The 26,204-nt window shown below is 40.2% G+C and overlaps 3 long non-coding RNA genes across 3 annotated transcripts in view; 2 read left to right on the forward strand and 1 right to left on the reverse strand.

Moving 5' to 3' along the window:
* Positions 1-8,131, reverse strand: part of LOC123518943 — a 62,537-nt gene extending 54,406 nt beyond the window's left edge. Inside the window, exon 1 of the long non-coding RNA XR_006678931.1 lies at positions 8,024-8,131. This is a non-coding gene — a long non-coding RNA (uncharacterized LOC123518943). The remainder of the gene's footprint in view (positions 1-8,023) is intronic.
* The window catches only part of LOC123518945, a 109,155-nt gene extending 89,670 nt beyond the window's left edge, over positions 1-19,485 (forward strand). The window contains exon 5 of the long non-coding RNA XR_006678934.1: positions 19,449-19,485. This is a non-coding gene — a long non-coding RNA (uncharacterized LOC123518945). The remainder of the gene's footprint in view (positions 1-19,448) is intronic.
* Positions 19,486-20,257: 772 nt separating this feature from the next.
* On the forward strand, positions 20,258-23,508 carry LOC123518946. Its single transcript, XR_006678935.1, has 4 exons — positions 20,258-20,317; positions 20,647-20,743; positions 22,060-22,142; positions 23,094-23,508. It is a non-coding gene; the product is annotated as an uncharacterized LOC123518946 (long non-coding RNA).
* Positions 23,509-26,204: the final 2,696 nt, after the last annotated feature.

Consider the following 26,204-nt stretch of genomic DNA (forward strand, 5'->3'; position numbering starts at 1 on the left):
CTCGATCCTCCTCTCTCTCTCTCTCTCTCTCTCTCTCTCTCTCTCTCTCTCTCTCTCTCTCTCTCTCTCTCTCTCTCTCTCTCTCTCTCTCTCTCTCTCTCTCTCTCTCTTTCTGGTTTACTCTTTTTGTTCTTGTTTTATCTTGTTTTATTTTCCTTTTTATTTCTTCTTCAAATTTTTATTTCATTTTTTTCTGTTTTCTTCTTTACTTGTCCTTACAGTCCTTACATTCAATCTATCGATCAGTCTTTCAGCTCAACTCTCTCTCTCTCTCTCTCTCTCTCTCTCTCTCTCTCTCTCTCTCTCTCTCTCTCTCTCTCTCTCTAGTAAAAGCTTATATACAGAAAAGAAAGCAAGCAAAAAGAAATATAAAAAAAGAAAGCCTTAAAAGTATTATTGAGATGGCTAGGTGAGTCTGACGTTTCCCTTCCACACACTGAGATCCATTTCTGGCTGTGCTAAGGCGGCGAATCTTCAGTTTATGGCCGGGGAAACTGTCAAGCTTAAGAGGTGAAAGAGGTGTGATTTGCAGTCCATCCGCTCTGCCAAGTAGTTTTGTTCTCGCGGGTGAGTGAATAATGGAGAACGTGGAGTATGTCTGTGATTTTTTTTTTTTTTTTTATTTCGTTCACAGGAGAAGGATAAATTTGAGGAAAAATGCAGTTGAGAGAAAGAGAAAGCTATTAACTTTTTTTTTCTCGTAGCAACACGTGGGTAGTGGTAGGAATTGTAGTAGTAGTAGTAGTAGTTGTTGTTGTAGTTGTTGTTGTTGTTGTTGTTGTTGTAGTAGTAGTAGTAGTAGTATAGTATTAGTAGTATAGTAGTAGTAGTAGTAGTAGTAGTAGTTGTTGTTGTTGTTGTTGTTGATGATGTTCTAATAATAGTAGTAGTAGTAGTAGTAGTAGTAGTAGTAGTAGAAGTAGTAGTATTAGCAAATGAAACTTAACATAAATCGAACAACATTGAAACAGCATTATGTGAAGAGACACATCGAACAGTAATATAAGGAGGAGGAGGAGGAGGAGGAGGAGGAGGAGGAGGAGGAGGAGGAAGAGAGGGAGAAGGTACATAAGCACCACCACCACCACTACCACCACCACGCCTACTTGCACGGCCTCCCTCTCCTCTCTGCGCTACCAATTACGGGCCGAAATGCATGCTCCTCCTCTCACCAATTAATTCGTGGAGTCCGCCGTATTGATCACGCGGGAATGTCACTTTGGGACGTGCAAATGAACACCTTCCAGCCTTTGAAAAGTCCTCGTCAGTCTTCGTCGCAGGGAAGAAGGGACGACAGCCACCCCGTTTTCCTGGCTCCAGCTTGCAAGGGAGTCTCGTCTAGATTGGATGCTATTTATAGTTTTCGTTTATTGAGTAGTTTGGTTAAATAAGGTTAGGTTAGGTTAGTCCAGAATGTTGAAAAATGTTTTAGGATCCCGTCTGAATTGGAGTTATTTATGGTATTTGTTTGCTGACTAGTTTAGTTAGGTTAGGTTAGGTTGGTCTAGAATGTTGGAAAATGTTTTGGGATCCCGTCTTGATTGGAGTTATTTATAGTTTTCGTTTACTGAGTAGTTTAGTTAGGTTAAGTTAGGTTAGGTTGGTCTAGAATGTTGAAAAATGTGTTAGGATCCCGTCTTGATTGGAGTTATTCATAATTTCCGTTTACTGTACAGTTTAGTTAGGTTAAGTTAGTCTAGAATATTGAAAAAGGCGTTAGTGTTGTTAGTATAAGTTTACTGACTGTTCTAGGAGTAAATTAGGTTAGGATAGAAGTGATCAGTGTTATATTCAGGATACGTTTACAAACACCCCTATTCTCTCTAACTCTCTAATGCAAGACTTAACCAGTACTCTCAATCATTCATACCTTTCGTTGGTAAACTCTGGAACTCCCTGTCTGTGCTTATATTTCCAACTTCCTATGACTTAACTTTATTTAAAAGGGAGGTATTAAGATATTTATCCCTGTCTTTTGTCTAACTCTTTCGGCACTGTAAGGGGACTGGCGACTGAGTGGGCCTTTTTTTTATTTCATTTATTTTTTTTTTGTTGTCCTTGGCCAATCTTTCCCTTTTACATAAAAAAAAAATATTCCAGAAATAAGAGAGGTGAGGTGTAAATGTTTTCAGGCTGTTTTTTTTTTTTTTTTTTTTTTTTTTTTGTTATGGCCTATAGCGCTTGTAGGTATACTTGAATGTCGTTAGTTCAGCAACGCATGCGTATTACACGTCATATAAGTAGTGACCATCTAGTCTAGATATATTGGAGTTGAGGCGTTAGTGCTTTTTATTTATCATTGCTTTTTATCAATGTTTTTCACTTTAGTTCAGGGACGCACGCGCAGGATACGTCATATAAATATTTGCCTCTACAATAGTTGAGTGGGAAAAATGTTGTCGTGTTTTTCTTGAGTGTTTATCTTATATTCCGCATTGACGTGACTTGAGAGACTAGTAATTGAACTTTGGCGAGGAAAAATACATCCTCATCCATGATTCACATTATTAAACCACAAAAAAATTAAGACGGTAAACGAAAACTGGGCAATTACAAACGTTCGGGACACGAGTGAAAGATTGAAAAGACGTATTTTTAACTTTTATTTTTCATTTTTTGTATCAATTAACCAGCACTGTCTCCCTGGCGCCTGGTTACTCACTCCATTACCAGGGTTTTCTTAATGGTTTTCCAACAGTATTAACTAAGGGCGGGGGCAGGAACACGCTAAGCACCACCAACACAAACACGTGACTGCCGCTTAATTATGTCTCAAGACGTGAAGGTAAATTTGACTCACTCACATGATTACTTGATCTTTAAAGCCTTCGCCTGCCTCGTTAAAGACGCTAGTTCACTTTTTTTGTTCTCTTTTTTTTTCCTCTCTCTCTCTCTCTCTCTCTCTCTTTCTCATCAGGGAAGGGATAAATCTGTTGCGGTGGGAAGGCTCAGTTATATAGAACCTGTCAATACTATTATTATCAAATTTAGGGTTTCTTGATTTTTTGTGAATGTATCATGTTTACACGAGTTTTTTTTTCAGATAATAGGTGAAGATCTTCCTGACAAAAAAAAAATGCCACTTATCATCATTACTTTTCATTGCCGTTATCAGATTTTTTTTTTCTTTGATTTTTAAGAGCATGTCAGTTTCCACAGTTTGTTTTCAGATAGTACTCGAAGCTCTTCCTGATAGAGGTATAGAAAATCAATACTAAAAGATCATGTATCTAACCAACTTGTACTCTCCTCGACATTGTAATGAAGTATAGTGTGTCCTTTAATGTAGTAAGAAGAAAAGACCAGTTATTGATTGAAACAGCCTGGAGAAGATCAGTTGAAGAAAGAAGATGGAAGGGAAGGCGGAGTGAGATGGAGGGATGGAATTGCTTATAGAATTGCAAAGAATTAGTCACAGGAAGGTACAAGGGACAGATATGAATAGAGACTAACATAGTGCCAATCATTCACTATGATCATAGGGTATAACGAAAGAGGAAGGAAATTTCTTTAGCTTCACGAACCTAACTGTCATTTGGTACACCTTTCCCTACTTATTAATCACTTTCAAACATCGCTCGTTATACAGCCACAACAGTCCTTGAACTGAGAAGATTTTTCAATCGTTCTTATAGATGTTCACAAAAACTTCACACATTGCCTCTAGTGCTGCTGAGACTTTTTCGTGTCGCAGTGACAATACAACTATTACTAATGGTTCTGTATCGTCAAGTCTCCCTAGATGGTGAGAGTTCGGTACCCGCGAGCTTCCCAAGACGGCCGCCAGGACCTACATTGTTCATCAACGACGAGAGTTTTCATATTTTTTAATGCCTTTTTAGCCATTGTGGACGCGGCTGACGGATGAGAAATAGAGCTTTTGACCCTTTTATCAAATTTATTGTCTGGGAAGATGAAGGCACCGGAGGGAGAATGAAAGAGGAGAGAGAATGAGAGAGAAGGGTTACAGGAATTCACCGTAATAACGAAGACCAGGCGGAAAAGAAGGAAGCTGATAAAAAAAAAGATAGAGGTTGAAAAAATCGCTCTGTACCTAAAGGATCTCTCTCACACACACACAAAAAAAAAAAAAAAAAAAAACGGGTTACAGTGGTTCCCTGAGCCGACGCGGACCTCCCTTCCTGTGTCCCGCCTCACAATGACGCCTCACACAACAGGTAGCAGCAAAAACCGCGCCAAAGAGAGGATGGGAAGAAACTTGACAGTGGCGTAATTTGATAAAGCAGGTAGACAGGCAAGAGGGAAGGGTGGGGAGGCAGGGAACGACGACGGGGAGGAGGAGAAGAGGGAAGCGCTCACAAAAACCAAAACTCATGGATGTAGGCCGAAAGGAAGGGTTGTAGGGCGGTAGGGGAGAAGGAAAAAAATGTTCCAAGCCATTTCCCGCCACCAGTACGAGAGGGAGGGAGGACGGGGAGGCTACAGGATGGAGACTGGGAAGAGGAAGAGGAGAGGATGGTGAGGAAAGGGAAAGGGAGTTGAAAAAAAAGGCGATAAAGGAAGTGGAAGTACGAGAATGGAAAGAAACAAGATAGGGTTTCGTAAGGAACTTTTTTATACACGCATTGGAGAATATGAAAAAAAAAGAATGGATACTAGAAAAAGAAAAATTGATAATCCAACGCAGATACATATGGACGCCAGTTACTTGAAAGAATATATATAAGCGTTAGGAGGAAATCATCATAATTTTAACAAGAGCTCCACAACCGTAAGTTAAAGAAGCAATGATTTGTAGAGTAAACCAGATAAAAAAAAAACGTTAAACAGTAAAAAAAAAAAAAATGAAAAAAATGTACAAAAAATGAATAGAATCAAGTGTGTAATGATGTATGGCTCTTTATAATGGTGCTTTGAGATTCATTGGTTTTTGTTTACCTCTTCATTATCCTATCTATACATATATTATCCATTCATCTATACAGCTATAGGTAAAGTAGATGCGCACACACGCACCCACGCACGCACAAACACACACACACACACACACACACACACACACACACACACACACACACACACACACACACAGAGAGAGAGAGAGAGAGAGAGAGAGAGAGAGAGAGAGAGAGAGAGAGAGAGAAACGGACAGACACAGACAGACAGATAGACAGGTACAGAGAGAGAGAGAGAGAGAGAGAGAGAGAGAGAGAGAGAGAGAGAGAGAGAGAGAGAGAGAGAGAGAGAATTTAATTACTTATCGGTAATCATGCAAAACAAAAAATATGTAATGGATTCCTTGCTTAGACCTGAGGTACACCGGCATGCTGCAACAACCCAGTAACAACAACAACAACAGCAACAACATTAATGACGATGATAATAATGATAATAGCAATAGTAATAACGATATAAATATTAACAGCGATAATAATGATAGTAATAGTAATGTTGATAGTAGTAATGATAATAATAATAATAATAATAATAATAATAATAATAAAGGACAACTATAAGAATTTGTTATGGTACTTATAATAATATTGTAGATCATTCTTTCTTTTGCTGTTGCTGTTATTATTATTATTGTTATTATCATCATTGCCAATGTTGTGTTTTTACTATCATTACTATCATCATTATTGTTGTTAATATTTTTAGTATCAATATTATCATTTTTATTATTTTTTATTATTATTATTATTATTATTATTATTATTATTATTATTATTATTATTATTATTATTATTATATCATCATCATCATCATCATCATCATCATCATCATCATCATCATCATCATCATCATCATCATCATCATCGCCCTTTTTATCATCATCTTTATCATTATTATCATTCATGCTACACTAACAGCAAAACTATAGCAAGACAGAAAAGCGTAACTACTAAACTAATTCATATTCATAACAACGGCAACATAAGTGATTAAACAGAAACATAACTTTATTTTCGACAGCAATCATTTGAGAATTAAGCTGAAAAAATTATTATAATTGTAAGCAAGCAATAAACGGGCAGTCCTACACACACACACGGTCATTAATTCTTTAACCTAACACCAATAAGCTCCTCTGCTCATTCTTCCCACGCATCAGTCAGTCATTGGTTTGTATTCTCAAATACTTCTGTGATTCACCTCCACTATTTCAAAAGGCTTTATCAAAATTTACACGAGTTTTTAAATTGTTTTTACAGTTCTAGAGGCAAAGTGACAAGATTTCTACATTATCAACAGCAGAAACACTTTTGAAAACCCTGCTAATCATCTCTGTGGCCTTGAAAAATAGTCGTGGTGAGAGAGCAAAGTGTTTCTGAATACGGACCATTGTCATGCACTCTCCGCGGCCTCACTGCCTTGCCGCCTCCCCGCTGCCTGCCACAAGTAAACAAACAAGACTTGGCGCTGAAAATATTCCCTGGCACAATGTGTTCGTGGCTGGCTGAGTGCATTTCCCATGTTTTCTAATCATCCTCGGCGTTATTGCGCATTTCATGGCCAGCGGTCTCCCCATCCCGGCAAACGAACCAAGAAATCGACGGAATAACCTACCTGACTTGCTGGGGAGCGGGAGATGCCTCGGCCATTTTGATATATGCCGTGGGAGCGGGGTTGCCGACCGCGCGCTGCTCCCGACGCCTGTATAAGGCTATTTCAGTTGTGCGTGTTTTGGGACTATTGACGTGGTTTTGCTGAGCTGTAAGGAAGAATTTTTACTATTTACGGTTCTTTATTGCGTCTTATGAATATTTCGAGTGGTGTTTTATTAAGTTTGGGGTGAGTTAGGTTGCCGAACGCTGCAAACAATTGAGAGGGCAGTGGCGCAGACGCTGGTGTCTGTGAGCTGGTAATGACCAATGTGGAGAGGGGGAGGGACGCTGGCCTCTCTCTCTCTCTCTCTCTCTCTCTCTCTCTCTCTCTCTCTCTCTCTCTCTCTCTCTCTCTCTCTCTCTCTCTCTCTCTCTCTGTCTGTCTGTCTGTCTGTCTGTCTGTCTGTCTGTCTGTCTGTCTGTCTGTCTGTCTGTCTGTCTGTCTGTCTGTCTGTCTCTCTCTCTCTCTCTCTCTCTCTCTCTCTCTCTCTCTCTCTCTCTCTCTCTCTCTCTCTCTCTCTCTCTCTCTCTCTCTCTCTCTCTCTCTCTCTCTCACACACACACACACACACACACACACACACACACACACACACACACACACACACACACACACACACACACACACACACACACACACACACACACACACACACTAGATTCTGATGGGGAACTATCGTTTTCTTTGCCTTCAGTCTTCCCAGGAAGCGAACAGGCTACTCAGAGGTTGAAGATTAATGCGGGAACGATGTACTGCGAGGATAGAGAGAGTAAATGAGGACATCGTTTAAATAGCGCAGTGTATTAACCCTTTCAGTGCCACGGCATCAGTTCCATTATATTGCCATTACTTTACAATCATTCGTTCATCACTTACGTTTACAAGTGCACGCTCTATTCGTAAGTCCGTATTCAGAAACGCTTTGCTCTCGCACCACGACTATTTTCCAAGGCCACAGAGATGACTAGCTTAGTTTTCAAGACTGTTTCTTCAGTTAATAATGTAGAAATCTTGTAATTCTGCATCTAGAACAGTAAAAATACCTTTAAAATTCGTGTAAATCTAAATAAAACCTTTTGAAATAGTGGAGGTCAAGCATAGAAGTGTTTGAGAATAAGGGCCAATCATTGTGGTACACGATTATATCATTTAAACACTTTTTTTTAATTAGAGTCATTGGATTAAGTATGCTGTTATTTTTCTCACAGCAGAGTTGACATATGAGTCATCCGCAATAATTTGGAATTTTTAGCAGTCAATACTCAGAGTGTAGCTCCGCCTAACCTCGTAGCTGCGGCGCCAAACATTTCAGTTAATCTTATAGGCCACATGAGTCCATGGCTTCACTTTTCCTTCCCTAACATAACGAAGTTTTCAACGATGACATTTTGTTTGAGACATTTTGATAAGACACCTTGAAAATGGATGGATCAGATAAAAGATAAATACACACCCAGCGTGCACGAAGAGGGAGTGGCAGTAGTGGTAGTGGTGGTGTTGGTGGTGTCTGCAGCACACAAGGGTAGTGGCGTATCCCAGGGTGATGCCCAGCCGACGGCCGGGCTACGTCTGCCGCGTGCCCTCACACCCTACCCTGGGCTGCTGGTGAAGCTGCCACTGCTCGCCAGATGCCCACGTGCACGGGAACACGAAGGTTCATAAAGAAGAACAAAAACTAGCAGACTTGTTGGTCCTTACGAGGCTGCCTGTATTACCAGAGTTGGAGACCAAGGATCTCAATCACTTTCTCTCCTTTTTTTATGTAGGAGAGAAGCCAGCCAAGGGCAGCAAAATATTAAAAAAAAGGCCCACTTGAGTGCTGGTTCCCTAAAAGAAAAGTAAAGAGTTAGCCGAAATTAAGGAACAAATATCTTGATACCTCCCTCTTAAAAGAAGTCAAGTCGTAGGAAGACGGAAATACAGAAGCAGGCAGGGAGTTCCAGAGTTTACCAGAGAAAGGTATGAATGATTGAGAGTACAGGTTAACTCTTGGGTTAGAGAGTTGGACAGAATAGGACTGCCAGTCTAATCATATCTTCCACAGTTCATTTACCTCCAACCTGTTTCAGTATCACACACTAAAAATCGATCATTTGTTTTTTTCATGTTCTCCTTCCATTCAGTCTTTCCAGCAAACTTTCCCTTGGTTGCATAAGCCTGAAATAAAATACTGTAGTAAAGGTGAAGAAAGCTCCTCGTCTACGAACAGCATGTCTGATTTCCCTCCCCTTTCAAAACACTGAAAGTTTTCATGCGTATCCTTAATAGAATTCTACAAATAACAAAGCAATCCAATGGTATCATGTTTAAGGTCATTCAGAGTAGAATGAAAAAAGAAAAATAACGCCATATCATTATGGATGTAGAAGAAAGCGGACTATTACGGTGCTGTCTAATTAAGTCTATGAAACCAAAGCTGAGGAGCCCGATATTTTTCTTCAACATTAAGTAGTAGAATAGTTAAGAAGAGATAAGATAGACTGGATACCTTACCAACAAGACATTGATATGAAAACAAACAAAAAACATTTTATTATGAAAATTATCATATTATGAAAGGAAAATATATGAAAAGCTTTGTTTTAGTAGGTGTTTTTTTCCGTGTAGCAAAGCGTAGCGGATGAACAAGAGAATTACATGTTGAAAACACAGGAGGACGGCAAGAAACTGACAAGACTCTCTCTCTCTCTCTCTCTCTCTCTCTCTCTCTCTCTCTCTCTCTCTCTCTCTCTCTCTCTCTCTCTCTCTCTCTCTCTCTCTCTCTCTCTCTCTCTCTCTCTCTCTCTCTCTCTCTCTCTCCACTTGTCCATCATCTTTACGCATCCTTTTCCCCGATTCTTCCCTTGCCTTCAGTCACCTGGCCGCTCTTCTCGCCTGAAAGAAAGGGAAGGTAAGCACTGAGCACCTGAGGACTGTGATGGTCAGGGACACTAACATCACGTTACAGGAGCAGGTAGCTGAAGAGAACTCTGAATCAACCCTCGCTTTTCATTCCTTTCTTTTCCATTCTTTCCTCTTTCCCTCATTTTTTTTTTTTTTTTATACTACTTCATTTGTGACTGCTATTTTTTTTTTATCTTTTTTTGTGGTCATGTGAGATGTTTTAGTTTTTTTTTCTTTCTTCCTTCTTTTCGCTGGTTATGTGTCGTGTATAAATAAGTTGCCACGTCTCTTAACTTAACTTAAATATGATGCATTGCGTGTGCGTTGTTCTTTTAATATCTTGTCTGGGATATTTTCTTGTTTTTCTCTAATCTGTGGTGCTTCTTTTCCTCCTCCTCCTCCTCCTCCTCCTCCTCCTCCTCCTCCTCCTCCTCCTCCTCCTCCTCCTCCTCCTCCTCCTCCTGTTACGAGGCATTTAGTTATTTTCTTGTTTTTCTCTAATCTGTGGTGCTTCTTCTCCTCCTCCTCCTCCTCCTCCTCCTCCTCCTCCTCCTCCTCCTCCTCCTTCTCATGTTACGAGGCATTTAGTTATTTTCAAAAGCATCGCAAGACTTGTGATTTCTTCTCTTTCTTTCCATACCACACATTTTATTCCCTTTCTCTCCCTCCTTCCCTCGCTCAGTCAACTTTTTTTTTTCCTCTTTCTCTTTCCCTTCCCCATCTGTCTCTTGCCTCCTCTCCTTATATATTTACTGACCCCCTTTCTCTTTTCTCCCTCCCTTCATCCCTCACTCTCTTCTCTCTCTCTCCTTCCTCCTCCCTTAGACAAGCACTCCCTCATTCATCCACTTCCTCCATCTTTCCTTTCTTTCGATCACCCCTTCCTCTCTCCTCTCTTTCTCTCCCACCACCCTTCTTTTCCTCCAACAAGCATTCCCTCCAGGTAACGGGGTGAGAGAGAGGGAGGTGAGAGTAAAAAAAGGGAAGGGGAAGAATAAAAAAAGAAGGGAAAAAAAAGGTTTGAGGATGCGTGTGGGAAAATGGGAGGCTCAGGTAGGCCGGGATGTCCTGCCTGTGTGTGGCGGGTGACCGATTATGACGGAGAACAAGTTGACGTGTGTGTGTGTGTGTGTGTGTGTGTGTGTGTGTGTGTGTGTGTGTGTGTGTGTGTGTGTGTGTGTGTGTGTGTGTGTGTGTGTGTGTGTGTCAATCTGTATTTGTATCTATCTTTGATTATCTATCCATCTATCTGTTTGTCTATCTTTCTGTTTATCTGTATCTGTCTATAGGCTTATATATCTCTGTCCGTCTATTTATCTTAAGGAGATGCCTATCTATCCAATAATTTATCCTTGTGTGTGTGTGTGTGTGTGTGTGTGTGTGTGTGTGTGTGTGTGTGTGTGTGTGTGTGTGTGTGTGTATCTGAAGAAGAGGGATGAGTTCAAAATGGTGTATGCAGTTTTTTTTTTTCGCAGTTAGAAAAGAAAAGAATAAAAATGAACGATGATGATAATGACAATGATGATAATGATGAAAATTACATTTTAACAGCACGTTCCTGCTATTATCGGGAGAAGAACTTCATACGTCGGTAATTTATGTAAAAGAATAGATAGTGTATGAGATGCTCTTCGTATGTATGTTTCTCAGACGGACATGATAGGATAATGTTTACCACAATTTTTCTTTGACAGCTTGACCCGTGAAAAAAAAGTAAATATATGAGATTACGTTAGCTCTACCTGGTATCCTTGTTTATTTTACGTACCTCCTTGAGAGAGAGAGAGAGAGAGAGAGAGAGAGAGAGAGAGAGAGAGAGAGAGAGAGAGATTTGGTGCAGTAAAAAAATATATATATAGAAACGGTTCGAAAGGAAATACTATTGTAAATCCAACTTTAAAAATAACTACAAATGAATATAAATAATAAATTGATTTATAGATAATTGATTGCTTGTCTTACTCTCCTCCTCTTCCTTATCTTCTATTTATATATTATGCTTTGTCTCCTCCTCCTCCTCCTCCTCCTCCTCCTCCTCCTCCTCCTCCTCCTCCTCCTCGTTGTCCCTTCAATCATCTATTACGTCTTCCTCATCCACTCCATCACTCGTCCTCCCCCCCCCCTCTCTCTCTCTCTCTCTCTCTCTCTCTCTCTCTCTCTCTCTCTCTCTCTCTCTCTCTCTCTCTCTCTCTCTCTCTCTCTCTCTCTCTCTCTCTCTCTCTCTCTCTCTCTCTCTCTCTCTTGTATGGCTTCCTTTTATCGCCTCGGCCCATCCTGCCTCTTCATCTTCCCTTTCGCTTCCCCAAAGAGTAGAAGATGAAAGGAAGAAGAAGAGGATGAGGATGGGGAAGAGGAAGAGGAAGAGGAGGAGGAGGAGGAGGAGGAGGAGGAGGAGGAGGAGGAGAAGGGAGAAAGGAAGTGTGGGTGAAGGAGGAAGAGACGGAGGAGGACTGGAGGAAGAAGAGGAGGAGAAAGTTGACGAAGAGTAGGTGATGGTAATGATAAAGAAAGGGAAGAACGAGAACAAGATGAGACAAGAGTAAAGAAAAAACCACATATTGAAAAAAGAAACTAAGAATGACACCGTTAAACCAAAGATGGACATTTTTAAACCCGGGTACTCCGAGAGAGACCATGGAGGTGAGATGGTTATGGGCCAGGTGTAGGGAAATATACCTTGAGCAGCAGGTATACAGTGTTCCTCCAGGAGTATAATGCTCTTCTCTAGCTAACTCTTCCCATAACTTCCCTGTCTCGTCTCCAGATACAAGCGTGAATCGTATTAGGTTAGGGGTTAGGTCATGTTGGGTTAGGTTAAGTTAGGTTAGTTTAGGTGAATTGAGGTAAAGTGAGGTGAGGTCTTCTTAGGTTAAGTTAGGTTAGGTGAGATGAGGTGAGGTCTTGTTAGATTAGAATTAGATTACGTTGAGTTAGGCTAGGTTAAGTTAGGTGAGGTGAGTTGAGGTCTTGATAGGTTAGGTTAGGTGAGATCAGGTGAGGTCGTGTTAGATTAGGTTAGAGTTAGATTACGTTGGGTTTGGTGAAGTGAGGTGAGGTTACATGAGGTTAAGATTATGTTACGTTGGTTTTCGTCCATATAGGTAAAGTGAGGTGAGGTTAGCTTAGGTTAGGATTATGTTACATTGGGTTTGGTGTAGTTAGATGGTTAGGTTAGGTTAGATGAGATTAGTTGGGTTTGCTTAAGTTAGGTGAGATGAGATTAGGTTAGCATTGGTTATAGTTAAGTTACATTGGATTTGCTATATTTAGGTGAAGTGAAGTGAGGTCAGATGCGGTGAGGTTTACATACAGTTCTCCCACGCTCTGATTTTTCCAAGTTCAGATCAGTTTATAGATTGAATAGAAATGGAAATTAATGAAATAATCTTTGTGTTTTCGCGTATGTGTGAGAAATGATAAAGAAAAGTGGAAGAAAAAGCCAGCTGAAGTTTCCAATCCCAAAAGACGACTAATGAATAAACATCAAAATTTCCGCATAGACTTAAAAAGAACTGAAGATGTGACGGTGGAGATTTGTCACTTTTTTTTTTTTTTTTATGCAAGAAGGGAAGTCGGTTAAGGACAACAAAATATTAAAAAAAGGCCCACTCGATTGCCAATTCCAACAAAGATTAATAGAGTTCGCCAAAAGTCTGGGAAAAATGTCTTGAAACCTCTCTGCGAATAAGAACACAACAACACAAGAACGTACGAAGACCTAAACAACAAAAAAAAAAAAAAAAAAAAAAAAATAGGTGCATTTGTACACTTTTTTTTCATTATTATTACCATTATCATCTCATTTATTTATGTATGTATTTATCTCTTTTTGAAGGGCGAAGCAACCAGTGAAAGGACTCATCTCACCAAGGCACTGTTAACCACTTCAGTACCATGACGCGTTTTCATATGCATTCTGTTTACTATTCGGTGATTTCATACAGCTTTAGAAACTCATGTGGGGATTGAATTAGTGAAGATTCTGGCCATTATTCTTCTGACCTGCATACACCCTTCCTAATGTCAATAAAAGGGTTTCATCGTACACAAGTCTCAAAGTAAAAATATGTCCCAGTATTGAAGAGGGTAAGGAAATATGATGAAGTGTAATTAGGCATCCAAGTACGTACAAGGTGTGACGGAACAGGTGTATGAGTGGTAACTGAGTAAATACGGCAGTTACGTGAGGATTCTAAGGAAGGTCAATTGTATAAGATAGGTTGAGTGTATTGACAGAAGTGAGATGTGTGAAGGTCAGGTTTGTGGGTCGTTAATCCCTTCAGTACCATGACGCGTTTTCATATATATTTTCCTTACTATATGGTGACTTTATAAAGCTTTAGAAACTTTAATGGGGGTATTGAAATAGTGAAGACTTTGGCCATTAATCTTTTGACCTACATAGACGCTTCCTAATGTAAATAAAATCGTCTAATCACACCCAAAACTCAAGGTTAAAATGCGTCTCAGTACTGAAAGGGTTAAGTGTGTGAGGCGTGTTTAGTGTGACACGCAGAAAAAGTGAGAGAATTTCTAGTTACGTATTATACAGGTGACTTGATGGATGAAGATGATGGCTTATTGAAAGTTCTCTCTCTCTCTCTCTCTCTCTCTCTCTCTCTCTCTCTCTCTCTCTCTCTCTCTCTCTCTCTCTCTCTCTCTCTCTCTCTCTCTCTCTCTCTCTCTCTCTCTCTCTCTCTCTCTCTCTCTCTCTCTCTCTCTCTCTCTCTCTCTCTCTCTCTCTCTCTCTCTCTCTCTCAACTCAACCACTTACTGTTAATTCATTCCTGTTACATCTTCGAACACTCTCTTATGCCTTTACATTCGCATTTAGTCACCACCCCGCACCTCTTCGTCGTCTTGCTCCTTCTCCTCCTCTTCCTGTTCCTCCTCCTCCCCAAAGGCCACGGTTTCAGTATGTAAATGTGCGGGAGTCGGCGGGCAAGACGCTGGGCCGCGGGCAATCAATCTCTTGCCAACATTTATCACAGGACGATCCCCCCACGTCTCCCTTGCCCCTAAAAAGATGGCGTAGTGTGGAAGGAAAAAGTGAATAATAGATCCTTGCGTCAGGGATTCCTCTCTGTAAATTATTTCAGAGTTTGACTGTTAGGAGGAAGAAAAGGAAGGAGCAGGGAGGAAAGATAGGAGATGAATGAACAGAGGAAAATATTCTGATGTCCTCTGATTTTTGTTTATGTTGGCTATCAACTCACTCGCCAGGGAGCTCATAGGAAGTATAGTGGTCTCTATTTCTTGGTTCAGTGTGGAGCTAAGCTATCCAGAAGTGTTGTGTTATTCAGTTCAAGGAAGAGAGACTACGTACTGCTTTTCACTGTTGGTTCAGTCCTTGTGGGGGAAAGGAGAAAAGAATCGGATTAAAGGATCACATCAGGCATGGACAGAGAAAACGGTATAGAATTGTTTAACATTAGATTAATAGTTAAGTCTATCATATCAAGCACACTTTACTATTGCACACAGTAACGGCTTATAAAGTAAAGGTAAAATGGTCCTAGTGCATCATAGATTATTCATTTGTTATTGCAGTAACATAATATTAGTTTAAGAGGAGATGAGAAAAAATAATGAAATTGAAAAACAAGAAAAATAAGGAGAAAAAGAGAAAACATAAATATCCAATACCAGACACAGATCTTAGCCATGACATTATCACTCATCGGTAAAAGGCATGGAAGGTCCCTGGGAGGAGGAAGACTTTTTGGAGATCCTTCCCTCTGTGTATTGGACGATATTTCTCAAGTTCTGGTAGGTTAGTGACCAGCCCCGGACCAAGTTGTGAAGCCTTTCATAACTGTCTCCATCCGGCGGCTCCTCGTAACGCAGGATCGTGCATCAGAAGGAAGATAGAGGGCCCCTGCAACAGCCAAACTTTGCTGCCCGCCCCGGTAGGTACCACCTCCACACATGATTCTGTCCCGCCTTGCCCTGTTTAGACTGTTTAACCTTAGCAAGGTTCTAAAAATTTACCAGTTGACTTCCCGCTCAGTGACTGTATATGAGAAAAATGACAATGAGAACATATTAGAAATGTGCATGGTGATGAGAGAAGGCAAGGAATGGAACATAAGTACTTCGGTTTCTGCTTTGCCTGTGTGCCTCACCTTGTGGGGTTGTCGGCCTCTGCCTTTCTAACATTCCAGATGCTAACTTCAGACTATGTCACGCTCTACAAAAGACAACAAACGCTGGAGAAATAAAGTCCCTCAGCCTTATCCCGTGTTTGCTTTTACTGTCACACCCCACACGCTTGTCTCGCTTGTACAACATAAACAAATTAGTTATTAAAGGTAGCATGAAGTGAACGTGCGGGACAATCACATGAAGTCACCAGTTTGCAAACTGACAGAAAGACTGTGATGCATGTTTTGAGACCGTTGAAAGTAAAATTTATATATGGTTTTCTGTTAACCTGGGAAATGTTAACATTATCTTTGTTTTTTTCCTTTATATATATATATATATATATATATATATATATATATATATATATATATATATATATATAATTTTTGGCAATAATGGTATGAAGAGGATGAAAAAGGAAAGAATGAGAAGAGTCTCGTGTCAAAAATAGTAGATCCATGACTACATCTGCATTTAAAACGGCAGGGAGATGCGAAGAACCGTCATCGTATCACCGCTTTATCTTTCACCTTGTTCGAAAACCTACTCCCCTTGCAACCGAAATGATCAAAGAGTTGTAGTCAGTGGTCTGACACGTGGTGAATACACCTGTTTCTCTATTCATGAGGACGGTGCTCGTCCCCTCAGCCGCCAGCACAACCCTACCCGTCGACGCCGCCTCAGGATGTTTGAAATAATCTGGCGACAAAATATAACTGTGTGTTCAGTACACCTTTGAAGTGCCTGCTCCGCTAGCATCTCTGCCATGGATTGTGCTGAGCGCTGAGCAAAGATGAGTCGGTGTGAGAGAGCAAACAACGCGTGTTGAATGGCCGGAGGTGGGGTCGTGTCTCCGCTGAAGGCCACATCAATAGCCCTTCCATATCCATCTCTCGAACAAACGCCAAGACCACGTCGTTGGAAGAGAGACAAGAAAAAGGACATTAAATATTGAGCTCCACTCCGCTGGCTAGCGCTCCCACCCAAATGATCTCCCGGCCGCGTAAACTTGCGACTCATGGAGAGGCCATTTATCTTGAATTTATCTTGGGGGGTCTCGCGACGGCCCGGTGTATTGAGAGTGTCGCTCCCCTCGCCTACCCCTCGCGGCGAGCTGCAACACACAGAATGTTTTCACGCATGGGATGAGCAGCCTCAGAGGCGGCGCGGTGACTGGATGGCCCTTGGCATTACACAATGGGAACTATTTTCACACATTGGTTTCGCATGTATCAGAAAGAGACACGGTTATATTTACATTACACAAGGATGCCCGCGGCCAGCGTTTCTGTTGACACTTCATTTATTTACCATTTTCAAATGCCACTCGCCGGATGGGACTGAGTAGCGCAGCAGGCGACACGTGACCTCTCTGCCTCCACTCTACAAGGCTATAGGTTATTTCTTTGCCTTCACAGTATTTGGTCGTGAAATAATACACAGGCCGTGTATTGCCTGGTTGATGTGAGTGAAGTTATCCGTACGAACTGAGAAATGTTTATAGATATAGATGATACATTCTTGTCATTTCTGGTAAAACAGCCGTTCCACTACGGCGATGTCGTCCATAATAGAGAAAAGTTGGTAGAAACTCATACTTTCTTCTCTCATCTGACTTACTCCTGGGCACTATTTGTTTTATAAAGGAGAAATGCTCTGTAATGAGTAAAATTATTATACAATATGCTGTTATAGTGATGTCAGTACACAGGCCTTCCGTAACTGATGACTATACACATTTAAAGGAGTTAAGTTAGTTCCGATAAATGTTAAGCTTATAAGGTTTTTTTTTCTACTGAAGGCAGCATAGTATGATATTCTGTGGAGCTCGTGTATTTGTATATTAAACTTCAAGACTCATAGAGATGGTGGAGAGCAACGAACTGGGAAGCACCACGCCATGGTTCACTGCCGTGTGTTAACCTATCACTTTTAGTATTAGATAGTCTAATTCACAACTTACTGTTTGAAAGGTATCTCCTTTGTTGTTTTTGTTTCCTACATGTGTGTGTGTTACTTAGTTCTTTGTAACTCACTCTAAGTAGAATTTTTAAAAGAGTCTCTTCTGTTAGTAATGCTGAAATTATGTTAATCTTTCACTAGAACCATAAAAAAAAAAACATACCTAAAAACCCGTGTCATTTCATTAATCGTTGGCCACTCTTACTTATTTTTCAAAGTTTACTCTCTTTTATGCCATTTTGTCTTGCAAATGCTTAAGAGTACTCCATATATTCCGTAAACTACTGTTTATTATTGCACATCATATTATTGAAGGGGGAGCTAAACTAAATATTCTCCTGTTCTACCACATCGTAAATATTATATAGAAAACCAGCATTGAAAGGGCCAACTAAACTAAATATTAGTTTTCTCCTTTTATCCCTTACAAAAATTATATAGGAAACAATATTGAAAGAGGGAACTAAATTTGATCAGTTGGGGGAGAAGAAGGGGGGAAAAAGAAGGGACAAGAAGGGACAGTTACTGGGAGATGAAGAGGAACAAGGAATGGAGATTGAAAGAAAAAAATGGAGAAATTATGAAGGATGAAGAGAAAATATGGATAGATAGGAGAAAGAGAAGGAATAATGATAATAACAGCTAATTAAAGATAAAGGTGTGTGGGGAAAGAAGAGGAGTAGTATGGAGAGAACTAACTCCTTTCTGTTTATTTCTTAAACCTATTTTTTTTCAAGCTTGGATCCGATATTTCGGGTTCTTTTCCTGGCTACTGATTCTTAAAATTTTGTTTATGTTCCCTTTGTTATAGCAGTTCAGATTGTAAATTGATAGTTCGAGTATTCCTACTCTTCATAAGCTTGTTCACCTTTTATTTACTGCTCGAGGGAGACGATCACAGGTTGAAGGACACTCCAAATCTATTAATTATTCTGTTCCAGCTGTTACTACAACTTCATTATCTAATTGTAGCAAGTGCTAAGCAATGTTAAGGATACTATGAATTATTTCCTCCTAAAAAAGACGATCTCTAAATCATACGTCTCTCTCTCTCTCTCTCTCTCTCTCTCTCTCTCTGGAGGGAGGGCATAAATAGAGACGCAAAGTCGCAGCCGTGCCAGACCTGGTGTCAAAATCACAAATTCAATAAGATCAAACTTGCGCTCAGCTCTGGGTAGGGAGCTCGCAGAGTTTACCAGAGAGAGGATGAGTGATTGAGAGTACTGGGGCTGGATTCATTGAACAGTTATGAATTTCTTGAATCCTTAAGAAATGCCTACCTATCTATGCTAAGAACTATTTACTAAATACTTATCAATTCAAAAGTAAAGAACGTACTCTCTCGGGACCCCATAAGGTTTCGTAACCCGGACCAATGAGCGCCTTGTCTCCACTACACAATCTCCGTGGTAAACACCGAAGAAGCAAATGATTAGAAGAAGCATATTAAAATAAGAATTGCAGGTGACATTAGCACATGACAGTGGCCTGAGGTGGGAAGGAGATTGAGATGTATGTTTTAGTACACTAAATCTAGAAAGAAGCTCGATGATAGTGCTATATATATATATATATATATATATATATATATATATATTTATTTATTTTTTTTTTTTTTTTTTTTTGTGACTTTTGGGCGCTAATATGTAGTAAGAGTGTAAAACAGTGGTCTGGGAGATGTGATTCCCTGACAGTGACAATGTTGAATAAAGAGAGAGAGAGAGAGAGAGAGCACACAACACTTCACACCACGCGGCGCACACTCTTCCATACTCAGCCACCATCCAACATACACCACAACCAGTCAACCACGCCACAGACTCGCCACACACCCTTCACCCTCCACTGGGCCTCCAGCACCTCACCACACCCTGCCCTTCCCACAGATACGTCGAGAGCTGCACACCATGACTGGTAGTGTGTTGAACAACGCAACACGCCTGGCGAACCAGAGACACTGCTAGCACTTCAACAGAGCCCGCCAAAGAATCTAGAGTATCCTTGGAGCCCACGCTGAACCCATGGCGGCCGGCGGGACAGTGTCTGGCCCTGACCTATGAGAGCTACTTCCAACTGTCAGACGAGCACTGCCTCCCCTATAACAGCCCGCTTTGTATCATGGAGAAGCAGCTGGACTAGAGAGGTACTGCTGCAGAAGGCACTGTAGAAGGGATAGATGGAGAATGGTGTTGAATGGGTGGAACTCACTACTAAATTGACAAACACACTTACTCAATGTTTGTTTAGTTACAGAAGAGAATACAGGCTAAAGGACATAAAGAACATAACTTAATATAGATAAAAATAGATGGTTAACTAGAGAACATGGCTAAGGAACAGAGAATACTGCAAGTTAAAGAACTACTGAGAATGTAGAAAACCTTTAGAGGATGAACTAGAGAACATAACAGTAAACAAGAGGAAGAGGATGTGTGTGTGTGTGTGTGTGTTAGGTTAAACATTTTTATCCAGTTTTCTACACTTCTTTAAAAGAGTTTTGTGTATTTCATTGCTACAGTAACATTCATTAAAGTCTCTCTCTCTCTCTCTCTCTCTCTCTCTCTCTCTCTCTCTCTCTCTCTCTCTCTCTCTGATATTAATTCAGTTTTATTAATTTTAGATTGTGTTAAGATATGGAGAAAGAAGAGGAGGACGAGGAGGAGGAGGAGGAAGGAAGGAAGGAAGGAAGGAAGGAAGAAGTAGAGGAAAATAAGAAGAGGAAGACAAGACAAGAAATCAAGAGAAAAAAGAAAAAGTAAAATAAGAATAAATATTGTAATTTTATAAGGTTAAATTCTCTCTCTCTCTCTCTCTCTCTCTCTCTCTCTCTCTCTCTCTCTCTCTCTCTCTCCTACAATTTAATATTTTCTTCTCCTCTTCTTCTTCTCTTCTTCTTCTTCTTCTTCTTCTTCTTCTTCTTCTTCTTCTTCTTCTTCTTCTTCTTCTTCTTCTTCTTCTTCTTCTTCTTCTTCTTCTTCTTCCTCCCTCCTTCCTATTATTATTATTGCTATTCTTACTGTGCTATTACTATTACTATTGTCACTATCCCAGTATGACCTGTGTCACCTCTGACCTTTGCCGCAGAACTCCCTGGACTGCGACCTCACTGTGAGCTGCACTGTGACCCCAGAGGAGGTGGCCATTCAACGCTGAGGTCACACAGGCTCCCTTCCTGATGCAGGTCAGTGGTGTGGTATGGTTGGGTTGGGTTAGGTTAGGTAGGGAAAAAAAGGCTAGGTTAGGATAAATTACATTAGATTAGGTTAGGTTAAGTTAGATTGAGTTAGGTTAGGTTAAGTTAGTCTAAGTTAGAATAAGGGTAGAGCAGGTTAAGTTAAGTTAGGTTAGGATAAGGGTAGAGTAGGTTAGGTTACTTTAAAAATTAGGTTAGGTTGAGTTAGCATAGCCCCTTCCCAGCAGCAGGGCAGATAAGAAATCATCAATATGTAGACTCTAGCAACTTTGAAACCATATATCTATTTATTCCCAACAAATGGACATTCCAGATTGACATCTCTATATTAACTCTGCTGCAACACTCAACAAACATTGGAATGTGTCTGTAGGTGTGTTGTTTGTGTTAGATATGTAATAATGTGTGTCAATAAGAATGTTTGAAGGTCCTCACATCCTGGACTTGTCACCTGCATGTAATTGACTCCACCTTTTTTTTGTCTTTTTCATATACTTGTTTTGTACCTGTTAATTTTTTGGCAATGGTGCTACAGTGTGATACAGTTGTGGTACTGTTCTTTCTCCTTGATGTGATAGTGATAATAATAAAAGAAAGAAAAATGCAAAAAATTCCCAATATTAACTTGTGTGTAGCTCATTCACCACTGGCAAAGCACAAGCGGTGACCGGCCTTAAGAGGTTGGGTTTAGGTTAGGTTAGGTTCATTTATCTTAATTTTTCATTCACTGCTCATCATCCTTCCATTTCTCATTAATTTATAACTTTTCATCACCATTCTTATTGTTTTTATTGAGTCACTCTTTAGTTTTCACCTACTCATCCCAATCATTTCATTTATCACTCATTTTTGTTTTATTTTTAATCATTTCCCATTCCTCCATTCATCACCATCTCCATCACCATCATTTTCCATGTCACATTTGTCATCATAACCATTCTGTCACCTTTCATTCACCACTATTGTTCATTCATCATTATCTCTCCATTTTCTATTCAGTTAGCAATTTCCACCCACAAATATAGCACATTCATCACCATCCATCCATTGCTCACCACCATCATCACCATCACCACAATATTGACAGGACACCAGGATTCATGGTAGGATACAGAAGAGTGTCTGTTCATTTATTCGGCATCACAGTATCATTATCTCAGGCACAATTGCTGTTGTGCCTGAGATAATGATTGGAGACTCATACTGCCATCAATTAAGTAGCAAGGAATTGTGGATTAGAACTATCTTTTCTTGTAAGCATTGCCAACTTGCTCACTTTTCTAATTTAATTGCTTCTCTTCCAGATTTCACAAATAAACTGGCAGGGAATGAGACCAAAGACCAGGAAGAGAATCATTGCAGAGGTGTCAGCCAACCAGCCAGCCAGGTGTGTGCATCTTTGCATCATTATTGGTCCATATTTACTTTCTGGTGTGACTCATAAGTATCTCCCACTTAACCTTTAAAGTATGGGTGTCCACAATGTGGACATCTGGTGCATGGGCTCACAGTGCAGGTGTATACAATTGTAGACAAGGAGTTTTTTTTTTTTTTTTTTATTAATGCTATGTCAAATGATATTTGTTTGTCCTGAAGGCCACTAAACATGTTTTTGTCTTTCAAACAACACCAAGCCACAGTTCTTACACTCACCAGTTGTAACTGTTTTAGTCTGAAAAAAATCAAAGTAGTATTGTTTTGGATTTTGGATCTTCTTTGTATTACAAAGTGAAATTCCTGCATTCTAGCATGGATGCTGGTCCATTGCTAAGTTTAGCAAATACATAATGCTAACCATTAATTTTTACGATAAAATAGAAGTTGAGTTTTCATGTGCGTGTTTCATGTAAAATTAATGCTTTTATAGGTAAATGATAGGAAACAAGTCCAACAAAGTTGGATATAATAATGTGTTTTCAAATGTCTTACTTCAGAATTACATACTTTTTCTACCAATGCTCGTGTAGCATCCAAATTAATGTCTAAAGACAGTTAAGGGTGTTAGCTTTACAGTAGTACTTCATTTAGTTACCTGAGTTAATTAGGAGAGAAGATACAGGAGGTTGAAATGAGGTATGTTTTTTGTGTGAATATGCCCACACAGAAGGCCAGGCACAGCAAAACATGCCCACTCTTTAAGAGTTAATAGTTGTAGACAGTTTGCTCGTTAGTGTTCAGTGTTGTACTCCACACACCATCTTAAGGTCCTGCCATTCATTGGTATTGTTCCAAATATTGTGATGTGATGCTCCTCTGAGTGTCTGGCTGGCCCTCATTTGTAAACACTTCATACAAAATGTAAGGTGACTCATTGTAAACAGTGTACATCTCATTACAGGAAAGTCAAGAGTCCCTGAATGCTGGTAATAAGATGCTGGGGCCAGGAACACTGTACCATGAAGGCAAACCACAAACCTTCAACAAGACGTGGAGTGATGAAGAATGGCCAAAGTACAAGACAAGATGTTTTTGTAAATGTTGAATTTTTAGGACAAAAATACAGTGTGCTTGGTAACAGATTTATCCAATGCTCAATTACTTATCTCAGAAGGAATGAAGAATGTGCATTGAAATAAATATCACTGCTTGTATGTGAGTGAGTCTTGTGATGGAGTTAAAGTCATCTTAAAACATTCTGCACTAACCATATTACCCCTTAACACAAATTATGTACTTTACAACTTTGCATAGTAAGACTAAGTTAATATGATTAATCCTAATGTGAGGTACTGTAATGTTTTCTTCATTTTCAGAATTCTTACTGTGAATTTTATTTTTATGTTAATTTTTTGTGTGTTTTGAAGTGAGGTGAGGGTGTGGCAGGGTGCATTAGGGTATGGTAGTGTGTGTGTGTGTGTGTGTGTGTGTGTGTGTGTGTGTGTGTGTGTGTGTGTGTGTGTGTGTGTGTGTGTAATTCACCTTGGTCGCCTGCTGGTCACCCAGCCAGTCTTCCCCATTACGGAGCGAGCTTAGAGCTCATAGACCGATCTTCGGGTAGGACTGAGACCACAACAACAAACAACACACACCGGGAAAGCGAGGCCAGACACCTCAAGTTACATCTCGCACCTATTTACTGCTAGGTGAACAGGGGCCACACATTAAGAGGCTTGCCCATTTGCCTCGCCGCTTACCGGAACTCGAACCCAGCCCTCTCGATTGTGAGTCGAGTGTGCTAACCACTACACTATGTCTGTGTATGTGTGTGTGTGTGTGTGTGTGTGTGTGTGTGTGTGTGTGTGTGTGTGTGTATGTGTGTGTGTTGCACTGTGCATTCAGGTGGTTACATTTTATTTTTTAACCAATTCTTCAAATTGGCAAGTATCTCATCTCCTAGAGCAATAGGAGGACTAACAGGGGTCTGTGGTCTAGGTAGAAATAGGGAAGCTGCACTTGGGGCTCGAGAGACCCCTTGAGAGGACACAGTAGATAAAATACTTCCATATTTTTGAGGAGGAGGAGGATATGCTACTCCTTGCTGTATAGCATGTCTCAGTGTATCAATGCTAGCATTGAGTGACTCCTGGTATTGGTTAATTTTTTTGTGTTTTTGTAGTAATTCATTGACCAGGGATGCAGTGTTTGTCTTCATCTGCTCCAGGCATGTTTTTATGTTAGTGTTGACATTGTTCATGGCAACATGCAGAGCAGTCAAGTGGGTTGATGAATCACTTGAGAGTCTGGGTGTGTTTTTGGTTTACAGGAACACTCCTGGCTCGCAACATGGCCAGGGAAGTCTTGGCAGCTTGCCATTTCATTTGTACCTCATCATTAGTTGCTGATCTGGGGCAACATATGAGGAAATCACCCACAGTCAGCTCAGCAGGGCAAGACATAAGATTATTCCATGCATCTACTCACCAGATGGTCATGTAATCCTGGACATTTGAGATTTCTTCTCCATTGGGATCCCTTAGTTTGTCCAGGAAGTCCTTTGTGAATCCATATTGTTTCTCTGCATAAAAGTGGAAACCTACACTGTTTTTTTTGCAGATGATGGGTGGGGGGGGGTTGAGGGGTCCGTGAAGCCACTTCTGGTAGTCCAGATGTCAAATGGGGTTGGATTGGGGTGAATAGTCCAGAAGTGGATGGTGGGATACTGAGTTTGGGTGTGTGTGCCTTGTGAGTCCTCTTTGGGGTTGGAGTTGGAGGGTGTTAGGTTGGTTGGGAGCCATCTGGTAGTGCAATCAGTTCAGCCACTTCCCTGCCCCATGAAATATCTTCCTGGGGGGAAATCATGTCTGATGATAAGGCAGGAACATCAGAAGGATCAGTGATAGATGTCATGATTGGACTGAATCCAAGGGACTCAAGAGTTGAATTGAGTTGGGCAAGATTGTCCAGGATGCTGGAATCAGAGAAGGGCAGTGAGGCCATAATTATCACTTTTATTTGAATGTGTGTGTGTGTGTGTGTGTGTGTGTGTGTGTGTGTGTGTGTGTGTGTGTGTGTGTTTGTGTTTGTGTTTGTCTGTCTGTCTCTATCTATCAAGGTGTGTATGGAGTATTTGAGTGTGCTTTGTGGTTGTTTTTTATGGAGTTAATCACTTATTGTTGTTTATGAAAGGTTATGTGAAGTTTTTAGGTGTTTCTGAGTTATGTAAGAGTGTGTCAGGGTGTCAGGATTGTGCCAAGAGTGTATCTTACTATGTACATTCCTTAATTCCTTCAGTACGAGAATGCATTTTTGCCTTGAGTTTTGGGTGTGATTATACAATTTTTGACATTAGGAAGGGTGGTCGGAAGATTAATGGCCACAATCTTCACTATTCTAATCCCACACATGAGTTTCTGAAGCAGTATAAAATCACCAAATAGATATCAGAAGGAATGTGAAAATGCATCATGCTGCTGAAGGGGTTAATGGTGTTTTTAAGGGAGCTTTGCCAAATTTTCTTATTTTTGTCATGAAAGCTAATGTGTGTGTGTGTGTGTATTTACCTAATTGTATTTACCTAATTGTAACATACGGGAAAAGAGCTATGCAGCTCTCCATATCTACTAATGTCCAGCTTTTGTGTGTGTGTGTGTGTGTGTGTGTGTGTGTGTGTGTGTGTGTGTGTGTGAAATTTGTTTTTATCTATTATTATTATTTTTATCTCTCTCTCTCTCTCTCTCTCTCTCTCTCTCTCTCTCTCTCTCTCTCTCTCTCTCTCTCTCTCTCTCTCTCTCTCTCTCTCTCTCTCTCTCTCTCTCTCTCTCTCTCTCTCTCTCTCTCTCTCTCTCTCTTTCTTAGTTAAAATAGTTGCTTTGTAAGACAGTCTCACATCAAAACCAAACATTTTTATCTTTGAATATTTGCCAAGTTAAAAATAATGTTCAAAAATTTTTTGTTAAAAATGAAAAGTTGTTTAAAAATATTTAGGAAGATGAAAATTGTTTTATAATTTTGCTAAGCTGTGGTAGACTTTCTCAGCTTTTATATTTATTTTATATTTGAAAATTTTTGT

Source organism: Portunus trituberculatus, chromosome 44 (genome assembly GCF_017591435.1).
Source record: "Portunus trituberculatus isolate SZX2019 chromosome 44, ASM1759143v1, whole genome shotgun sequence".
NCBI lineage: Eukaryota > Metazoa > Arthropoda > Malacostraca > Decapoda > Portunidae > Portunus > Portunus trituberculatus.